We start from the raw sequence: 15273 nt of genomic DNA on the forward strand, positions 1-15273 counted from the left end.
TTAGATATTTTCTAATTTAGCAATCAATTGAGAATTTGAAAAACAGGTAAAGTAATCAAAATCTCATAAATTCCTGTTGTATAATTTAATTTTTATAATATAGAGAATAACATCAACTACCTCATCTCAAATCTGACTGAAAACAGCTGTTATATATTCTTTTTTTTCATCTTTCTTCAACCTTTATTTTCTCGAAAATATATATATTAAAAAAAATATATGAAATGTTATTCTTATATTAACCTAAACTGATAAATTAATTACATATGAATTGTAGATACCTCATTTTCAGATAAATTTTTGATCATTTGATAGAAAAATATAAGTATGTTTTAAAATTTTGAAAATGTATACCGATATTTTTAAAGATTTAAGCTCATCATCTCAAAAAGAAAAAAAATCAGTGAAAAGAAATCAAAATAAGGGTTTCAGTTTTTAATTTGGTTTAAAATTCAAGATTGATTTATAATAAGATAATTATTCTTATGAATTATGAAAACGATGTATTTTGTGATTTTTTTTATATCTAATCATCCACATACTCTTTGTTATGACTGACAAATCATACTTATATAGTATGACAACCAGCACAAGATGGTACTAAAATTGTATATAGAACATTTTTTAACAAACTTTTAGAATATATATGATTTTAGCATAATTACTGTTAATACAATACAGGACTGGCACAAGTTCATCAAAAGCTGGCAACTTTGTCAATTTTATATTCTCTTTAGCAAAATAGGTTAATTCATGGTGCATCTGTTTTGTTTTAGCAGATAAAAGACTCATTTTTTTATCATGCAAACATCTCCTTTTAATATGTGCCCTTTCAATTTTAAAACATTTTTAAAATCATGGAAAATTAATGTAACCATACATTTGTATGTTAGTTAGGAATGACTGTAATATTTTTTCTGTCTATCCAAAATAACATAAAAAATGGGGTGCACACTGTTTAATAACCTGCTGCACCACATTTTTTATGTTATTTCGAATAGACAGAAAAAATATTACAGTAATTTGTTATAATTTAATTCTAAATTTCATTTAACTGGAGAAAACCATGAAAAACGTTGATGGTGTCACGGTCACATGACTAAATTTTGTCTATGGGCTAATAACTAAATAACGTCAGCCAATCAGAAGAAGCGTTACATCCAAAATCAAATTATTTTCAAATAGCTGTTTCTTGAGTGAATTCTATGTAAATCGGAAATTAATGTACATATTTTATAACCAAGTGCTTGTGACAGAATTTAAACATAAAACTTAAATTTGGCATCGCCCACAAAGAATTTTTTTTAAGCACCATGATATTTGGACAAACACTTTTTCACTTACAATAACTCTAACTAGAAGAACATCTTGCCAAGTTTGTAACTTTAGCCAGTCCTGTATTGTAGAAAAGATATTCTGAAGAAATGATTTTTAGTCTGGTACAGGTGCTTGAAATATTTGTATATGAATTATCTATGTATGTTTTAGACAATTGTTATAGAATTTTAGTCATTTTATCAAATCATTGTATTTACCATGTTAAATCATCAATTAAAATGTAAATTCACAATTTTGTTTGTCTGACATTTTTACTTGGCATGCTCAATATTTTACCAAATAATTAGTCCAGTTTCACAATAACAGATGTAACACTGATTGAAAGTTTAGTGATTTGTCTAATATGCCTCCATGCTGATCTTAGCAGTTAATTTAAATCATTCACAGCTTTAATTTTTCTGAAGTTCATGCAATTTTCAAAGCACATGAGATCACCCCCAGATTGTGTGGGGTTTTTGCTGTTCATGCAGTCTTTAGTTTTGTATGTTGTCTAATGTACTATTGTCTCTCTGGTTGTCTGTTCATATTTGTTTTTGCCATGGAATTGTCAGTTTATTTTTGACTTGGGTATCCTTTGCCTCTCTTTCACTTTACGTTAAACTCATCCCTTAAAGTCATAAAACTTTCGAGTCAGTTTTTTGTACTCATACTCCAAAATCAACCAATCAAAATGTAGGATTTCATGTTTCGAGCATAATTTTTGTGCTCCCAGCACTGAGCAAAGTTTTATGACCTTGAAGGTACAACAATCTTCTCTTAAACAATGGCCGATTAAGAATCAAATTTAAACACGGTCATCATTGGGATATAAAAGTTAAAAAAAACATGTGTCTGATCAAAAAGAAACCATAAAAAATGTAAAATGCACTTATTTTTCAGTATGTTTAGAAATTTTAGAATGGAAGAAGTTGGCTGAATATGCATGAAATATTTGTCGCTGGACATTTAGCAAACAACAATCATTTTCATTAATCAACAATAAAATTGTGCGATTAGGTCGATGTTTTTAGTACATGTACTGTATGAAATAATTCATCTTTCATTGAAAGTTGTAATACAGTTATGTCTGTCAGGGATCAACTGACCAGGCACTCATTGTTACATGGTTCTTTAATTAAACTTTGATGTTCAGTTTATGTACTACAAAATTGAATGCAATAGCCAAACCATACTAATCTGTTTATATTAAAATTGTATAAGTATTTGTAAAACGACATAAGGTGAAATACAAAATTACCCCTCAGTAAATTCAATTTCTTTATAAAGACTGATTTTGTGATATATTCTGTAATTTTACAATAACATTGACCCTACATGCACATGTCCGTCAGTCAGGATTTACCTGACGGACCTCAATCTCATTTAATAGATTAATGACTAATGTTAAGGTTTTTTTTGTCAAGTTAGTATCTCACATACTGTAAGCAGTTAGAGTTCAACTTTGTTTGGTCCGAATGTGAGGCTGTATCTGACCCTGACCTCATTTTCATAGTTCATTGATTAATTGTTTTGTATTCGGATCAATTTGTTAGATACTATAAGCAGAAGGGTAACTATACATGGTGTATAAAATGATTGCAATGTGTGCCTGTCGACTAGAGAAAGCAACTACCAGCTGTCTAAAGGGAGATCGAAATATGCTTGCTTTATTTATAAGGCCTCATATCTTGACTTTAAATTTAGTAAACAGTACGTCAGTACTTTGATTGTAAGCTAATATGTTCATTGATGGGGTTTTTTTTGTTGAGCCTTCGACTTTAGTCGAAAAAGCGAGACTAAGCGATCCTACATTCCGGCGGCGGCGGCGGCGGCGTCCACAAATATTCACTCTGTGGTTAAAGTTTTAGAAATTTTAATAACTTTCTTAAACTATACTGGATTTCCCAAACTTGGACAGAAGCTTGTTTATCATCATAAGATAGTATCCAGAAGTAAATGTTGTAAAAATAGAATTCCATTTTTTCCGTATTTTACTTATAAATGGACTTAGTTTTTTCTGCGGGGAACATTACATTCACTCTGTGGTTAAAGTTTTTAAAATTTTAATAACTTTCTTAAACAATCCTGGGTTTGTACCAAACTTGGACAGAAGCTTATTTATGATCATAAGATAGTATCCAGAAGTAAATTTTGTAAAAAGATAACTCCATTTTTTCTGTATTTTACTTTTAAATGGACTTAGATTTTCTTCCAGTTAACATTACATACAGTCTGCAGTTAAAGTTTTCAAAACATTTATTAGATTCATTAACTATCCTAAATTTTTACCAAACTTGGACAGAAGCTTCTTACAATCATAAGATAGTATCAAGAGGAATGTTTTTATTGAGTTTTTTCCTCATTTTTGTTGAGCCTGCGATTTACAGCAAAAGTAGGCGAGACACTGGGTTCCGTGGAACCCTTACATATTGTCTATTTTGGGTTGTATTTAGGTTTCAGGTATAGATGTAGATAATCATTATAATAACAAAACAAAATTTTAATAAAAAAATAAACAATTAAATAACTAAACAGAAGAAATGAATGTATCTATAAATCAAAGACAGCCTATTCACTATCTTCGGTATTCTGGCAGTACAGCAACAGCAAAGGTGTTTCAGCAATTTTCTAAAATGCTGAAATCTACCTGCTGATTTTAGAGTATATCTGAGGGTAGATTCACTTTGCTGGCTATTCAGTATTTCTATCTGAACTTATTCGGTTGGTTCATTTTCGTCAGTTGACAGTCTTTTGACGGATTCAAATGAATTTTTGCATGTTAAATCTATAGTGGAAGTGTATTGACTGATTCAGTGTATTTATGAGTGGACCAAAGAGAAATTATGAGAAGGAATGATTGCCTTCAATTTAGTTGTAATCAAATCAATACAAATTCATAGGGAAAATTGAGAAAGGAAATAGGGAATGTATCAAAGAGACAACAATCCGACCATAGAAAAAACAACAGCAGGTCTTCAATGTAACGAGAAATTCCCGCATCCGGAGGCGTCCTTCAGCTGGCCCCTAAACAAAAATATACTAGTTCAGTGATAATGAACGCCATACTAATTTCCAAATTGTACACAAGAAACTAAAATTAAATAAATACAAGACTAGCAAAGACCAGAGGCTCCTGACTTGGAACAGGCGTAAAAATGCGGCGGGGTTAAACATGTTTATGAGATCTCAACCCTCCCATTATATCTCCAGCCAATGTAGAAAAGTAAACACATAAAAATACGAACATCTAAAATTCAATTCAAGAGAGGTCCAAGTCTGAGGGGGGGGGGGGGGGGGGGTAGCACCCCCTTTATTTTGGCCAATCAATGCATTTGTATCGGGACATATGTTTTGCTCTCCCCTTTGTCCTGGGTAAGCACCCCCACCCCCTATTTTATGCACATTGATAATAAAAACAACAAAAAGTAAAAAAAATATAAAATACCAAAATAAGTAAAAAGAAATCATTAGAATAATAATGTAAATAGAAAATATCGCCTCCAGAGGTTATATATTAAAGGACTAGCACCCCCCCCCCCCCCCTTTTTGAAAATTGCTGGATCCGCCCTAGACCAAATAATTATGACGTCTTGCAAGGCTTTTTTATAACTTTTTTATGACATAAAAATATAAAAAAGCCTTGCAAGACGTCATAATTATTTGGACTAGATCCGCCCCTGCTGAGGATCACACATACATGTGCTGAGTTAAAGCATAAATTTGTGGACTTGCACCCACATACCTTTAATTGGGAAAGCATATACTGTAATTTAATTGCATGACATCTTGTTTTTGTACACAAATTATCACAAAGACTTTTCAATTTTCTTCTTCTTTTTACAGCCCCTTAGAACTGCAATTAAATTGTGGATCCGCCCTTCTCTAAACAATTTAAATTTTAAAAAGAACCTTTTCTTTGAATTCCAGAGTTCTTCCAAAGTTGCCGGCCAGGAGAGAAACTGCAATTTACACGACTGAAATAAGTACATTACCATATGATTGGAATCGATGTAATTTTGAAAATATATTTATAAAATCTATGATTATTTTATTCTTAATAGCTAAAGAAAAGAAGAAAAAGAAGACAACTGATCGTTTCGAGTTATTGGCTGAGGCATCAGAAAGGCGACACACGGAAAAAATGGAATGCTTCAAAAGTCTTATAGATGTCATGAAAGACATTGCAAAAAAGTAGATCCAGATGTAACTCTGTATCAGATCTCATTTCTTGTTGACACTTTTTTTATGTTTAATTGTTTCCACACAGATATGTGTTTTATTTGTTTTATTGTTACAGAGTATACCTGAAGAATATACTTATTATTAAATATACACAAACTGATGATTTTATTTGATTTTTATGAAATTCTTGAATCCAGCATTTCAGCATCAAGACAAACATATGTTGCATCTTTTTTTTTTGGTTTCCTATTTGAATTTTTGAACACTGGTAATTTTGGGCCTTTATAGCTTGCTGTTTAGTGTGAGCAAACTTGAAAGCTTTGTGCTTAAGACCCTACTGTAACCTAAATTTGCTTATTCATCCGAACTCATACCATATCTTCTTCAGTATTTTTATTGAATAAGAATGGAAACGGGGAATATGTCAAAGAGACAACATCCCGGCTAAAACATACAAAACAACTCAAGGCCACTAAAACCAATAAAATCTACATAATGTACTTTAATCATGGGTGTATTTGTTTGAATAACATTTCAAAGTTGAAATAATGTTTATTGTCATTTATTAGCTGTTGACTCTGTTTAATTCGATAGTTAGATTGTTTCTCTTCAAGATACCTTCTCCATTGTCTGCATTCACTGGAAAGTTCTCCCCTAAATTTGCGTCCAATTCATCAATTTCTGCATCAATAAATTCAGCAATGTCTTCATCACTTTGTAGGCAGATATTATGGAGAACACAGCAGGCTGAAATTATTTTACAAATACACTTGATATCTCTAATGCTAACGTATTTCAAACGACGAAAACGTCCTTTTAACAAAGCAAAGGCTCTTTCAATTACCTGTCTTTTGGATGACAGAAATTTGTTGAAATTATATTGCTCTCTTGTTAAATTTCCATTGTCGCGAAATGGTGTTATAAGCCACCTCATTAGTGCGTAAGCCGCATCGCCTAGAATGTGATATTGTCCTTGCCTGCAGAGTTCATCTCCAATTTCAGATAAATGAGAATGCTTAAACGCCTTAGCGTCATGGCATCTTCCTGGCATACCTACACAAATGTTAACGAAACTAAGATCGTCTTTGCATACGGCCTGTAAAATTACAGAGTGAAATTTTTTTCTATTATAGTATGAATTGGGACATTCCAATGGCTGCTCAATCGGAATGTGGCTTCCATCGATTGCCCCTATAATGTTTTGAAATTCGTATGTCCCCATTTCATTAAACTTTATTGCGACAGAATCCAATTCTTCAGGCCACTGAACAAATCTGGGGAGAAGATCATTTATTGCGTTAACAACCTTTTCTCTGTACTTGGTAAATGTTGAAACAGTTATATTAAACCGATCGCTTATTCCTAAAATAGTTTCTTGTGATGCTAAATATCGCAAAACGATCATTACTTTTTTCTCCAATGGTATTTCTTGTCGTCCCCCTCGATATGTTCTTTTTGCCAATTGTTCATTAGCTCCTAACAGTTGACATACAAGTTCAAAAGACTGAGGTGAAATCCTAAAAAATTTCTTGAACATATCTGGGAAATATCTTGGAACTGTCCACTCGAAAAAGTCCTGTGTTTTATGACGATCCTTTCGATCACTGAAATTAAGAAAATAAAGATGTATATTTTCTGATACATACAATTTAATATTCAAAATATCCAATAGGAAAACGATTAAGTTGAACAGTGAAGAATTGATATGCTTGATAAATGTATTTGATATTATTTTTAGTACAATTGTTTATTCTGAGAATGCTGGCTTTATAAACTGCCACACTTTTTTATGAAGGTAATCTGGTAAACTTGTCCAGGAGCGAATTCATAAAAAAATAAAAATGCCGAATCTCGAATTCACGAAAAAAGTAAGGAAAAGAAATCGGCCAAATCCCGAATTCCCGAATGATGTTATTTTTATAGCAATAAAAATGAAGGGGGATGGTATACATGCCGGTCACGCCCCTTTACACACATGCTTACACATACAAACAAATAGTAGGAAAAATCAACAAATTAGCTCAAGGTAGTATATTTCTTAAAAATAAAATACCTTTCCAAAAGGAAATTTGACTCATCATCTGAAGATTCCATCAATTCCATGGCAACACAAGTTGCCACACAAATAGCACTGCAATCGGCCATATTGTATATAGTCGGTTCGTTCGTTTCTACGGTTGGTCCGGTGTAGATCGACCACGTGGTCGGTGTATACCGAATTAGTCAGAAACGAATCGACCCACTGCTCAAGATGTCCAAGTTTCTTGACAAACTATGACCACGACGAAAGTACTCCTATTTCAGTTATTTGTTTTTCTTGTATTTTATTTCTCGCACCGATCTTTTGAGTTAGGCCAATTGCTACTGATTTTTATATGTTGTTCACATGTTGTGCAGTTACACCGCTGTACTGGGAAGTTTGCGAGCTTACAAACAGGTTCAACCTCGAAACTTTCTTAATGTGCTTGTCTCAAGTCATAGTCATGTTATTCGAAATATCATTTGAAAATATTAAAGATAATGCTGTCTTCATTCGATGTTTTGGTGTCGGTATCTGTGCAAAAAAAAAAGACACTTATTTAAATTCAATAATAGAAAAAACATCAGAAACAAGACCACCAACGAAAACAGCAACAAAAATAGAAACAACATCAAAAACAAAACCACCAACAGAAATAACGGAAACAGCAACCACAATGGAAACAATAACAACGAAAAGGGTGTTGTGGTGGAGTTGTAAATTGGAAAGTTTGTAATATTATTGAAGTTATAATTTTTTTTCTATAGAGTATTTGTTACCGCTCCACAATGCCAATAATAGCTCTAGTTCTTCAGTGTCTAGCTGCGTACTCCTATGATCAACTATATATATATATATATATTATTTTTCATTTGAAAAAATAAAGACATGTTCATTGTATGAACTTGGTTCATACTCCGTTGAAGAGTAAGACGACAACAAAATACCAACAGCTGGAGTGTGAAATTCATCAAACTGTTTCTTTATCTTTTCTTGTCTCCTTTTTATGCGTCTATGCTCTCTTTCTTTTTTCCAACTTTTATCTCTTTCAAAATCTTCAATATAAACTTTTTTTCTTTAAGAGTCTCTAACTGCCTGAAAGAAGGCAGAACGTTCTTCTTCGCTGGCGGTTTCTTCAGTTTCAAGAGTATCTGTTTCACCATGATACTGATCCCCCTTTTCACCGTGTTTTTTGTTGTGTGTAGCAGTGCCAGTTAGCTTGTTAAGCTATAGCTCTTTGCTTCTAAAATCTCCAAAAATAGCAGCTCTCTCCTCTTCTGCTGCATGTTTCTTCTCTATCCTTTGTTTAGCTCTATAGTTATATTATTTGTATCCCCCGCAGTGGCGGACCCAGAGGGGGGGGTTCCGGGGGTGCGCACCCCCCTTTATTTTTGCCGATCAATGCATTTGTATCGGGACATATGTTTTGCACCCCCCCCCCCTTTGCCCTGGGTTAGCACCCCCCTTTCGAAAATTCCTGCATCCGCCCCTGCCCCGTCACGGTTTGTTGATCAGAAACAGAATCGGATTCCATTTCGCTGCAAGCAGCGTACAATACGGATTGTATGAACCCGCCCAGGTTGCTATCAAAATTCGCTTCATCCATAACTGAAGGAAATCAGACAACATTATAAAGACCAAGTTGAAAATCACCATACAAATATACAATTTTAACTACGGGGTTGAAAACTCAAATCAAAGGCTTTCCATACCGACTACTAGTAATTTAATTAAAATTGTAATATCAATCAATATTCATTTTTTCAGTATTTCAAAATAGTATATCTGAAAATTGTCTGATTGATATTTTTTAATTACAGAAGTTTTCAAGTGGTAAAGTATGCATCGTGAAGTGCTGCCAAATGCGGCATCAGAAATTTGAATCTTCGTTTATTTCCGTGTTTTACGTTTAATATGTTTTCACTGCGAACCGTCAATGTATATAAGTTAAGCTTAACTTTTAGCCATTGCCAAGTAACCAAGAGCAATATCTGCGGGTTTATACATGAATTACAGAAATGAAAAAAATAGCAACAACATAGTCGATAATTGAAAGTCAAAATTATACTCGAAAATGGCGGAAACTAAAAAATACTGATTACAGAAATGGATGACGAACAGAATAAAAAAAACCTTCATAACTGCAGAACAGTAAGATCAATTTCAGGAATTTTTGTGGCTAAAAGTATTAGTTATGTTATTTATTTTATAGAGAACAGTATGATATAATTTTCATTATGCTTTAGATCATTAGGGCACTGTGGCACTATTTGTCAAATTGTATGAAGGGCAGTTCTGCCTATTCACGCAGCGACTATTTGCATGTGTCTTGTGACTTTATTTCATGTGTAAGCAATTCCAAATTAGTAAATTCTTGAGTATACGCCAAGACGAGCATCATCTTTTAAACGTTTGTTTCATTTTATAGACTGTGTACCTGAAATGATTTTACAGAAAAAAATGTCTTCACTGGGAACCTCATAGAACATTTCAGGTTAACGGGGACAATACTCTGTACCCCCGTTTTGTCATTTTTGCACGAGGTATTTTAACAAAGAGTATATTACCCCTTGAGCTCCTCCTATGAGCGTCTGAATGAGGTTGACGGAATAGAGTTATGGGCAAAATTCGTAGGACAAAGTGGGAAAATTTAAAAAATACCAAAAAATTGGCAAAAATAAGGAACTGAAAATAATGGGGTGCTAAAATATAAAGAAGGAAAATAAATAACGAAAAGAGAAAAAAAAATGTCTGCATAGCTACATGTACCGGTCACTCAAACAAATAATACATATGGAATTAATAGCTACACTGAAATAATCACAACTTTGGAAAAACTCGTAAGAACGAAAATATCCGCAATTATTTCAAGTTTCAGTCGAATATGTCGAAAAAGATTAATAGCAGATAACATACAATAAATAAACTTCTCAGATGAGAAAACCATACTATATAATTACTCTCAACTCTTGAAATTCCTGATTTATTTTCTGAATTATACTAAATTCTATATTTTTTCTCTGAGATTCTCTGTGGATAAATAAGTATAGACTGCTTCGCTCGACAACAACGTTGCTACTGAGGACACTACGACGTCCGACGTCAAAACCGCACTGAAGTACGTCCATTATTCATAGTTCATTATTCATTATTCAATTTATAAATCAATGGTCTATTAAAATTCTGTTATAAGAGAAATAATGTAAACTAAAGCAATAACAAATAAAAAAAATATAATTAAATGTCGAAATTTAACGAGACATTACAACCGGCTAGCCGGAATAATAGTACCTGGGCTATTTGTAAGGCCAATACAATGCGCACGTCACTATTTGTGTGTGCTTGTAATATTATCTTCAGCAGCACCAGGGGGTAGCAAATATATGTAATCTTTATTGTTAGGGCCTAATCTTGTTACTGGCAATTAAAATTGTTGTTTTCTTCATACTTGTATATAGTCCAATGTGGAGAACGAATAATTAGGAAAAAAAGCATATATATTCCATATTCTTTTATATAAGAAGAGAGAAGAAATAACTTATAAAACAAACTTGGGTAGTGTTTGACTCGTGCATTTTAAGTTAACGTAAAGGATTTTGTTTAGCTGAAAAAGGTACAAAATTATTATGTGTGTAGCTGTCAAAGAGAATTATAGACCCCTTGACATAAAGTTATTCATATTTTGAGTGAGAGGTGGTAGTTTTTTCTGTACCCCCCACCCAAAACCCAAAGTAAACAACACTGTTAAATCTTATTCAGAAATTCTAGGTGGCATTTTATTTTATTTACGTGATGGGGTCTGGGTGACACGGTGTGCTCCTTTTCCCAAATTCCTCTTTTCTTCTCCTGATCCCATCTTTGTTGTCCCGTGTATTTCATTTCCCCACTTTTTATAATCCTATATCCAACATCCCTACTTCAAGTATGTAACCCCCCCCCCCCCCTCTAACTTGATATACCACTTCGAGGGCTACTTGCAAGATTCATTTTCGCAATATAACTAAGCTAAATTTTATTCAGTTAAGACATGCAATTTCAAAGGCCTTTCTCAACTACCCATGCTATGAACATCTTTTCCACCATTTACACAGCTGTAGCGAGTCAAATAATTTTGTAAAATTATAGTTCTCTTATCAATCATCGCCGTTTTCAGCCATGATCTTAAAATTGGAAATCAGTGATCGGATTACACGCGCACCCTTGTTGCTACTGAAGATAATATTACACGCACTTCCGAACGCACATATATTATATGACATGCGCATTGCAATGGCCGGACAAATATCCCTAGCACTATTCCTCCGGCTAGCCGGACAATTAGCCACTCCGAATTATTAATGCTTTCGAGTCCCAACAAGTGGTAATCTGCCAAAATGATAATCAAATACAAACGCTGAAAACAAACTTAAGAAGTTCCTGCATGAAGTCAGCCTCATAATAATAAAGAAACAAGTCAGCAAGTAGGGGGGCACAGTTTGTTCCCATTGGGATTCCGACAGTCTGTTGAAAAACACGTCCTCCGAACGTAACAAATATGTTGTCAATCAAGAAATCAAGCATCTTGATAATATCGGTTTCAGAGAATTTTTTATTTGAATCAGAATGATTCTTTACAAAGTAGGATTTATCCCACCCTAATACAAGATACTTGTATCTACGTTGGCCATTCTTTTTTATGAAGCAAAATAATACCAACTCTTTTAATTTGTCTTTTAGTTTGGAATATGGAATACTTGTGTAAAGAGTAGAAAAGTCAAATGTTTTAATACTATTAAAATACTTTTGTGATATTCAGATGTAATATAAATGATTCTTTGTCATAATATTCTCACAAATACAAATTTTCTTCAAGATCTCGACGATTACTTATAAAAATAAAGACTGCAGTTATAGTCCGAATGATTATTTTAAACGTCTGGCAAGGCAATTTTTTTTTTGGGACCAGATATCAACAATTATATTGCGGTAACATTTAATGGTAGCTTTCTGAATGTTGATACTGCGTAAAAATTGCGATTGCAATGCGGAATAAATCCGTTAACTATCCGCTAATATCTTGCAACTGAAGATGTTATGGACCTCTTAAGGTCCTTCAAACTGCAATCCAATCTTAGTTGATAGTTACCCGGCTGTTATTTTGCCAATAAATACATATGCGACAAAACATACACAGAGATGCAAAAAAAAACAGAACTACATTATTACACGAAACCACAATTACGAATCTAACAGAGTGTAATTTTTCCTAAGTATTTCCGATACCTCCGCGAATTACGGATCGAGATACCAGGTGTGGTATATTGAAACGAAGCTAAAACACTTTGAATTCATTGCATCTCAATCATACATGATATATACATTGTATGTATACCGTTAGAATTCATTTACGCCCAAACAATTATACTAGATATAGGAAGATGTGGTGTGAGTGCCAATGAGACAACTCTCCATCCAAATAAAAATTCATAAAAGTAAACCATTATAGGTCAATGAATGGCCTTCAATACGGAACCTTGGCTCACACTGAACAATAAGCTATAAAGGGCCCCAAAATTACTAATGTAAAACCATTCAAACGGGAAAACCAACGGTCTTATGTATATAAAAAACGAGAAACGAGAAACACGTATTAATTACATAAACAAACGACAACTACTGTAATTAGATTCCTGACTAAGGACAGGTGCAAACATTTGCAGCGGGAGTAAACGTTTTAATGGTACCAAACCTTCTCTTTTTCTGTAACAATAGTATACTAGTAACATCACAACATAGAAAAACACACGATAAAATATCAATTGGAAGGCTTAACTCAATCAAAAAACGTACATTAACACACTATGAACGAATAAATTTGATCTGCGATGCCTGAATGTATATGTACTAGTAAATTGCTTTCAACAAAATTGATTGAAATAAAGACAGTGTTTAATGAAAGCTTAAGGTTTGCAATACAAATCAAACAAGGCGAAAATGTTTTGAAAGTTAGCGACAAGCAACTGCTTTGTTGGTCCATTATAATGAAGTGATGTGGGATCTTTAAGACCATCGCGTGCTGTTAATATTTCTCTATGTCGTTGTCCATCAGGGGAGATAAGAACAACATTGTGTGAGCTGTTCCCCACCACGTACACATTGCCATCACGATCTACATCAATACCACGAGGTGTCTTCAGGACGTTTTCATTTTGGAATGTCCATCGAGGTTTACCTTGTAGATTATAACATGTAACTGTGTTTTTTCCCCAATTTGAGTGATATATTTTGTCCTCAAATGTTGCGACATAACAGTCAGGGGTCGTATCCTTGTCCCAGACTATGCCGTCACTTCTAGACGGGTCAGACGGATTGATCATTCGTATTCCTTCGTAACAAGAATATATCAAATTATTTTCTCTAAGTGCTATCCCAGAAGTATGCGAATCCATTAAAATTGTCTCCTTAATTTGTCTCCTTTTTAGGTTCAAAATGGTAATAGTAGGCTGTCTTCCACAACCAGACGTAACGGCATAAGTATCATCCTCGTTGGTGTTCACTATGTCAAATGCGTTGTACCACATTTCCATCTCAAAGTCTTGAGTTTCGTCAATGTTAATTACTCTTACTTTATCTTTATCACAGGTAATAGCAATTTTACCATTCGGCATTATGCAACATCCGCAAATTGAGTTAAATGGCATGTTTATTCTCTTGTGTATTTTCAACTTTATATTTTCAAATGATCCTGATTGAAGTGGTACCGCAACTTGAGCTTGTATGGCCATCGTACTGTTCAGAATGAAATCTGCAAAAGCCTCAGTATGAACTTCTTCCAAAATATTGAGGTCGGGTCTAAACTTCTAAATAGAAGTGTTGATCTTGAATGCTATTTAAGCAATGACGGTCCTCATCGTTATCAAGCGACTGAAGGACATTATCTTTAGTAGAGACTTCTTCTGCTACAGATTTGTTTCGTTTAAAGAACTACCTGAATAATAAAAAAAAAACCTAAAAACAATGCTTGTGGTCATGTAAATTTTCAAATCAGTGCTAAATTAATTTAACAAATTAGAAAAAGCAGTAGCTGCCATGTTTGTTGGCGAATAGGTCACCACATGAGGTGGCACCTCTGTCGAGATTCGCTAATTTAATTCCATGGTTTTTAAAGATGAAGATGATATTTTGAAAATTAAAATGTCGGCTGATGGGCGACGGGCGCCAAGAGGTGACAAAATATCACTTGTTAGCTAAAAGTGACATGTAGTTTGGGGCCCGTTATAGCTTGTTGTTCGGTGTGAGTCAAGGCTCCGTGTTGAAGGCCGTACATTGACCTATAATGGTTTACTTTTTTGAATTGTCATTTAGACGGAGAGTTGTCTCATTGGCACTCACACCACATCTTCCTATATCTATATATCATCAATCCATAAACCACATGATCAAGCGTTAAACATGCTTTTCCATTTACACGACTGGATCATGATTTAAAACTGATTCAAATCATTTGAAAACAACAGTTTTTAATAAAAAGACAATCTTCTCGTCAGGGTCATACAGCTATCTTTTGAATGGCACCAAACGAGGAGAACGTTAAAAAAAATATACGACAAAAATAATCCACTGATGTAGGAAAAAAACAATAAGCAAACTCAAGTATGACAGGCAACTACTCAATTTCAGGCTCCTGACATGATTAGACTCAGAATGATATGGACGAGTTGATATTTTTGAAAACGTTAAGTCTCCCCTTACCGGAGTAAAGGCACAACCGAACA

At 33.7% G+C, this 15273-nt stretch overlaps 1 long non-coding RNA gene across 1 annotated transcript; it reads right to left on the bottom strand.

Moving 5' to 3' along the window:
* Positions 1-5986: 5986 nt before the first annotated feature.
* On the bottom strand, positions 5987-7738 carry LOC143083735 (uncharacterized). The gene is made up of 2 exons (XR_012980863.1): positions 7553-7738; positions 5987-7103 (listed from the first exon to the last, which is right to left on the bottom strand). It is a non-coding gene; the product is annotated as an uncharacterized LOC143083735 (long non-coding RNA).
* Between the last annotated feature and the right edge of the window lie 7535 nt (positions 7739-15273).

The sequence above is a fragment of the Mytilus galloprovincialis genome, chromosome 7 (genome assembly GCF_965363235.1).
Source record: "Mytilus galloprovincialis chromosome 7, xbMytGall1.hap1.1, whole genome shotgun sequence".
NCBI lineage: Eukaryota > Metazoa > Mollusca > Bivalvia > Mytilida > Mytilidae > Mytilus > Mytilus galloprovincialis.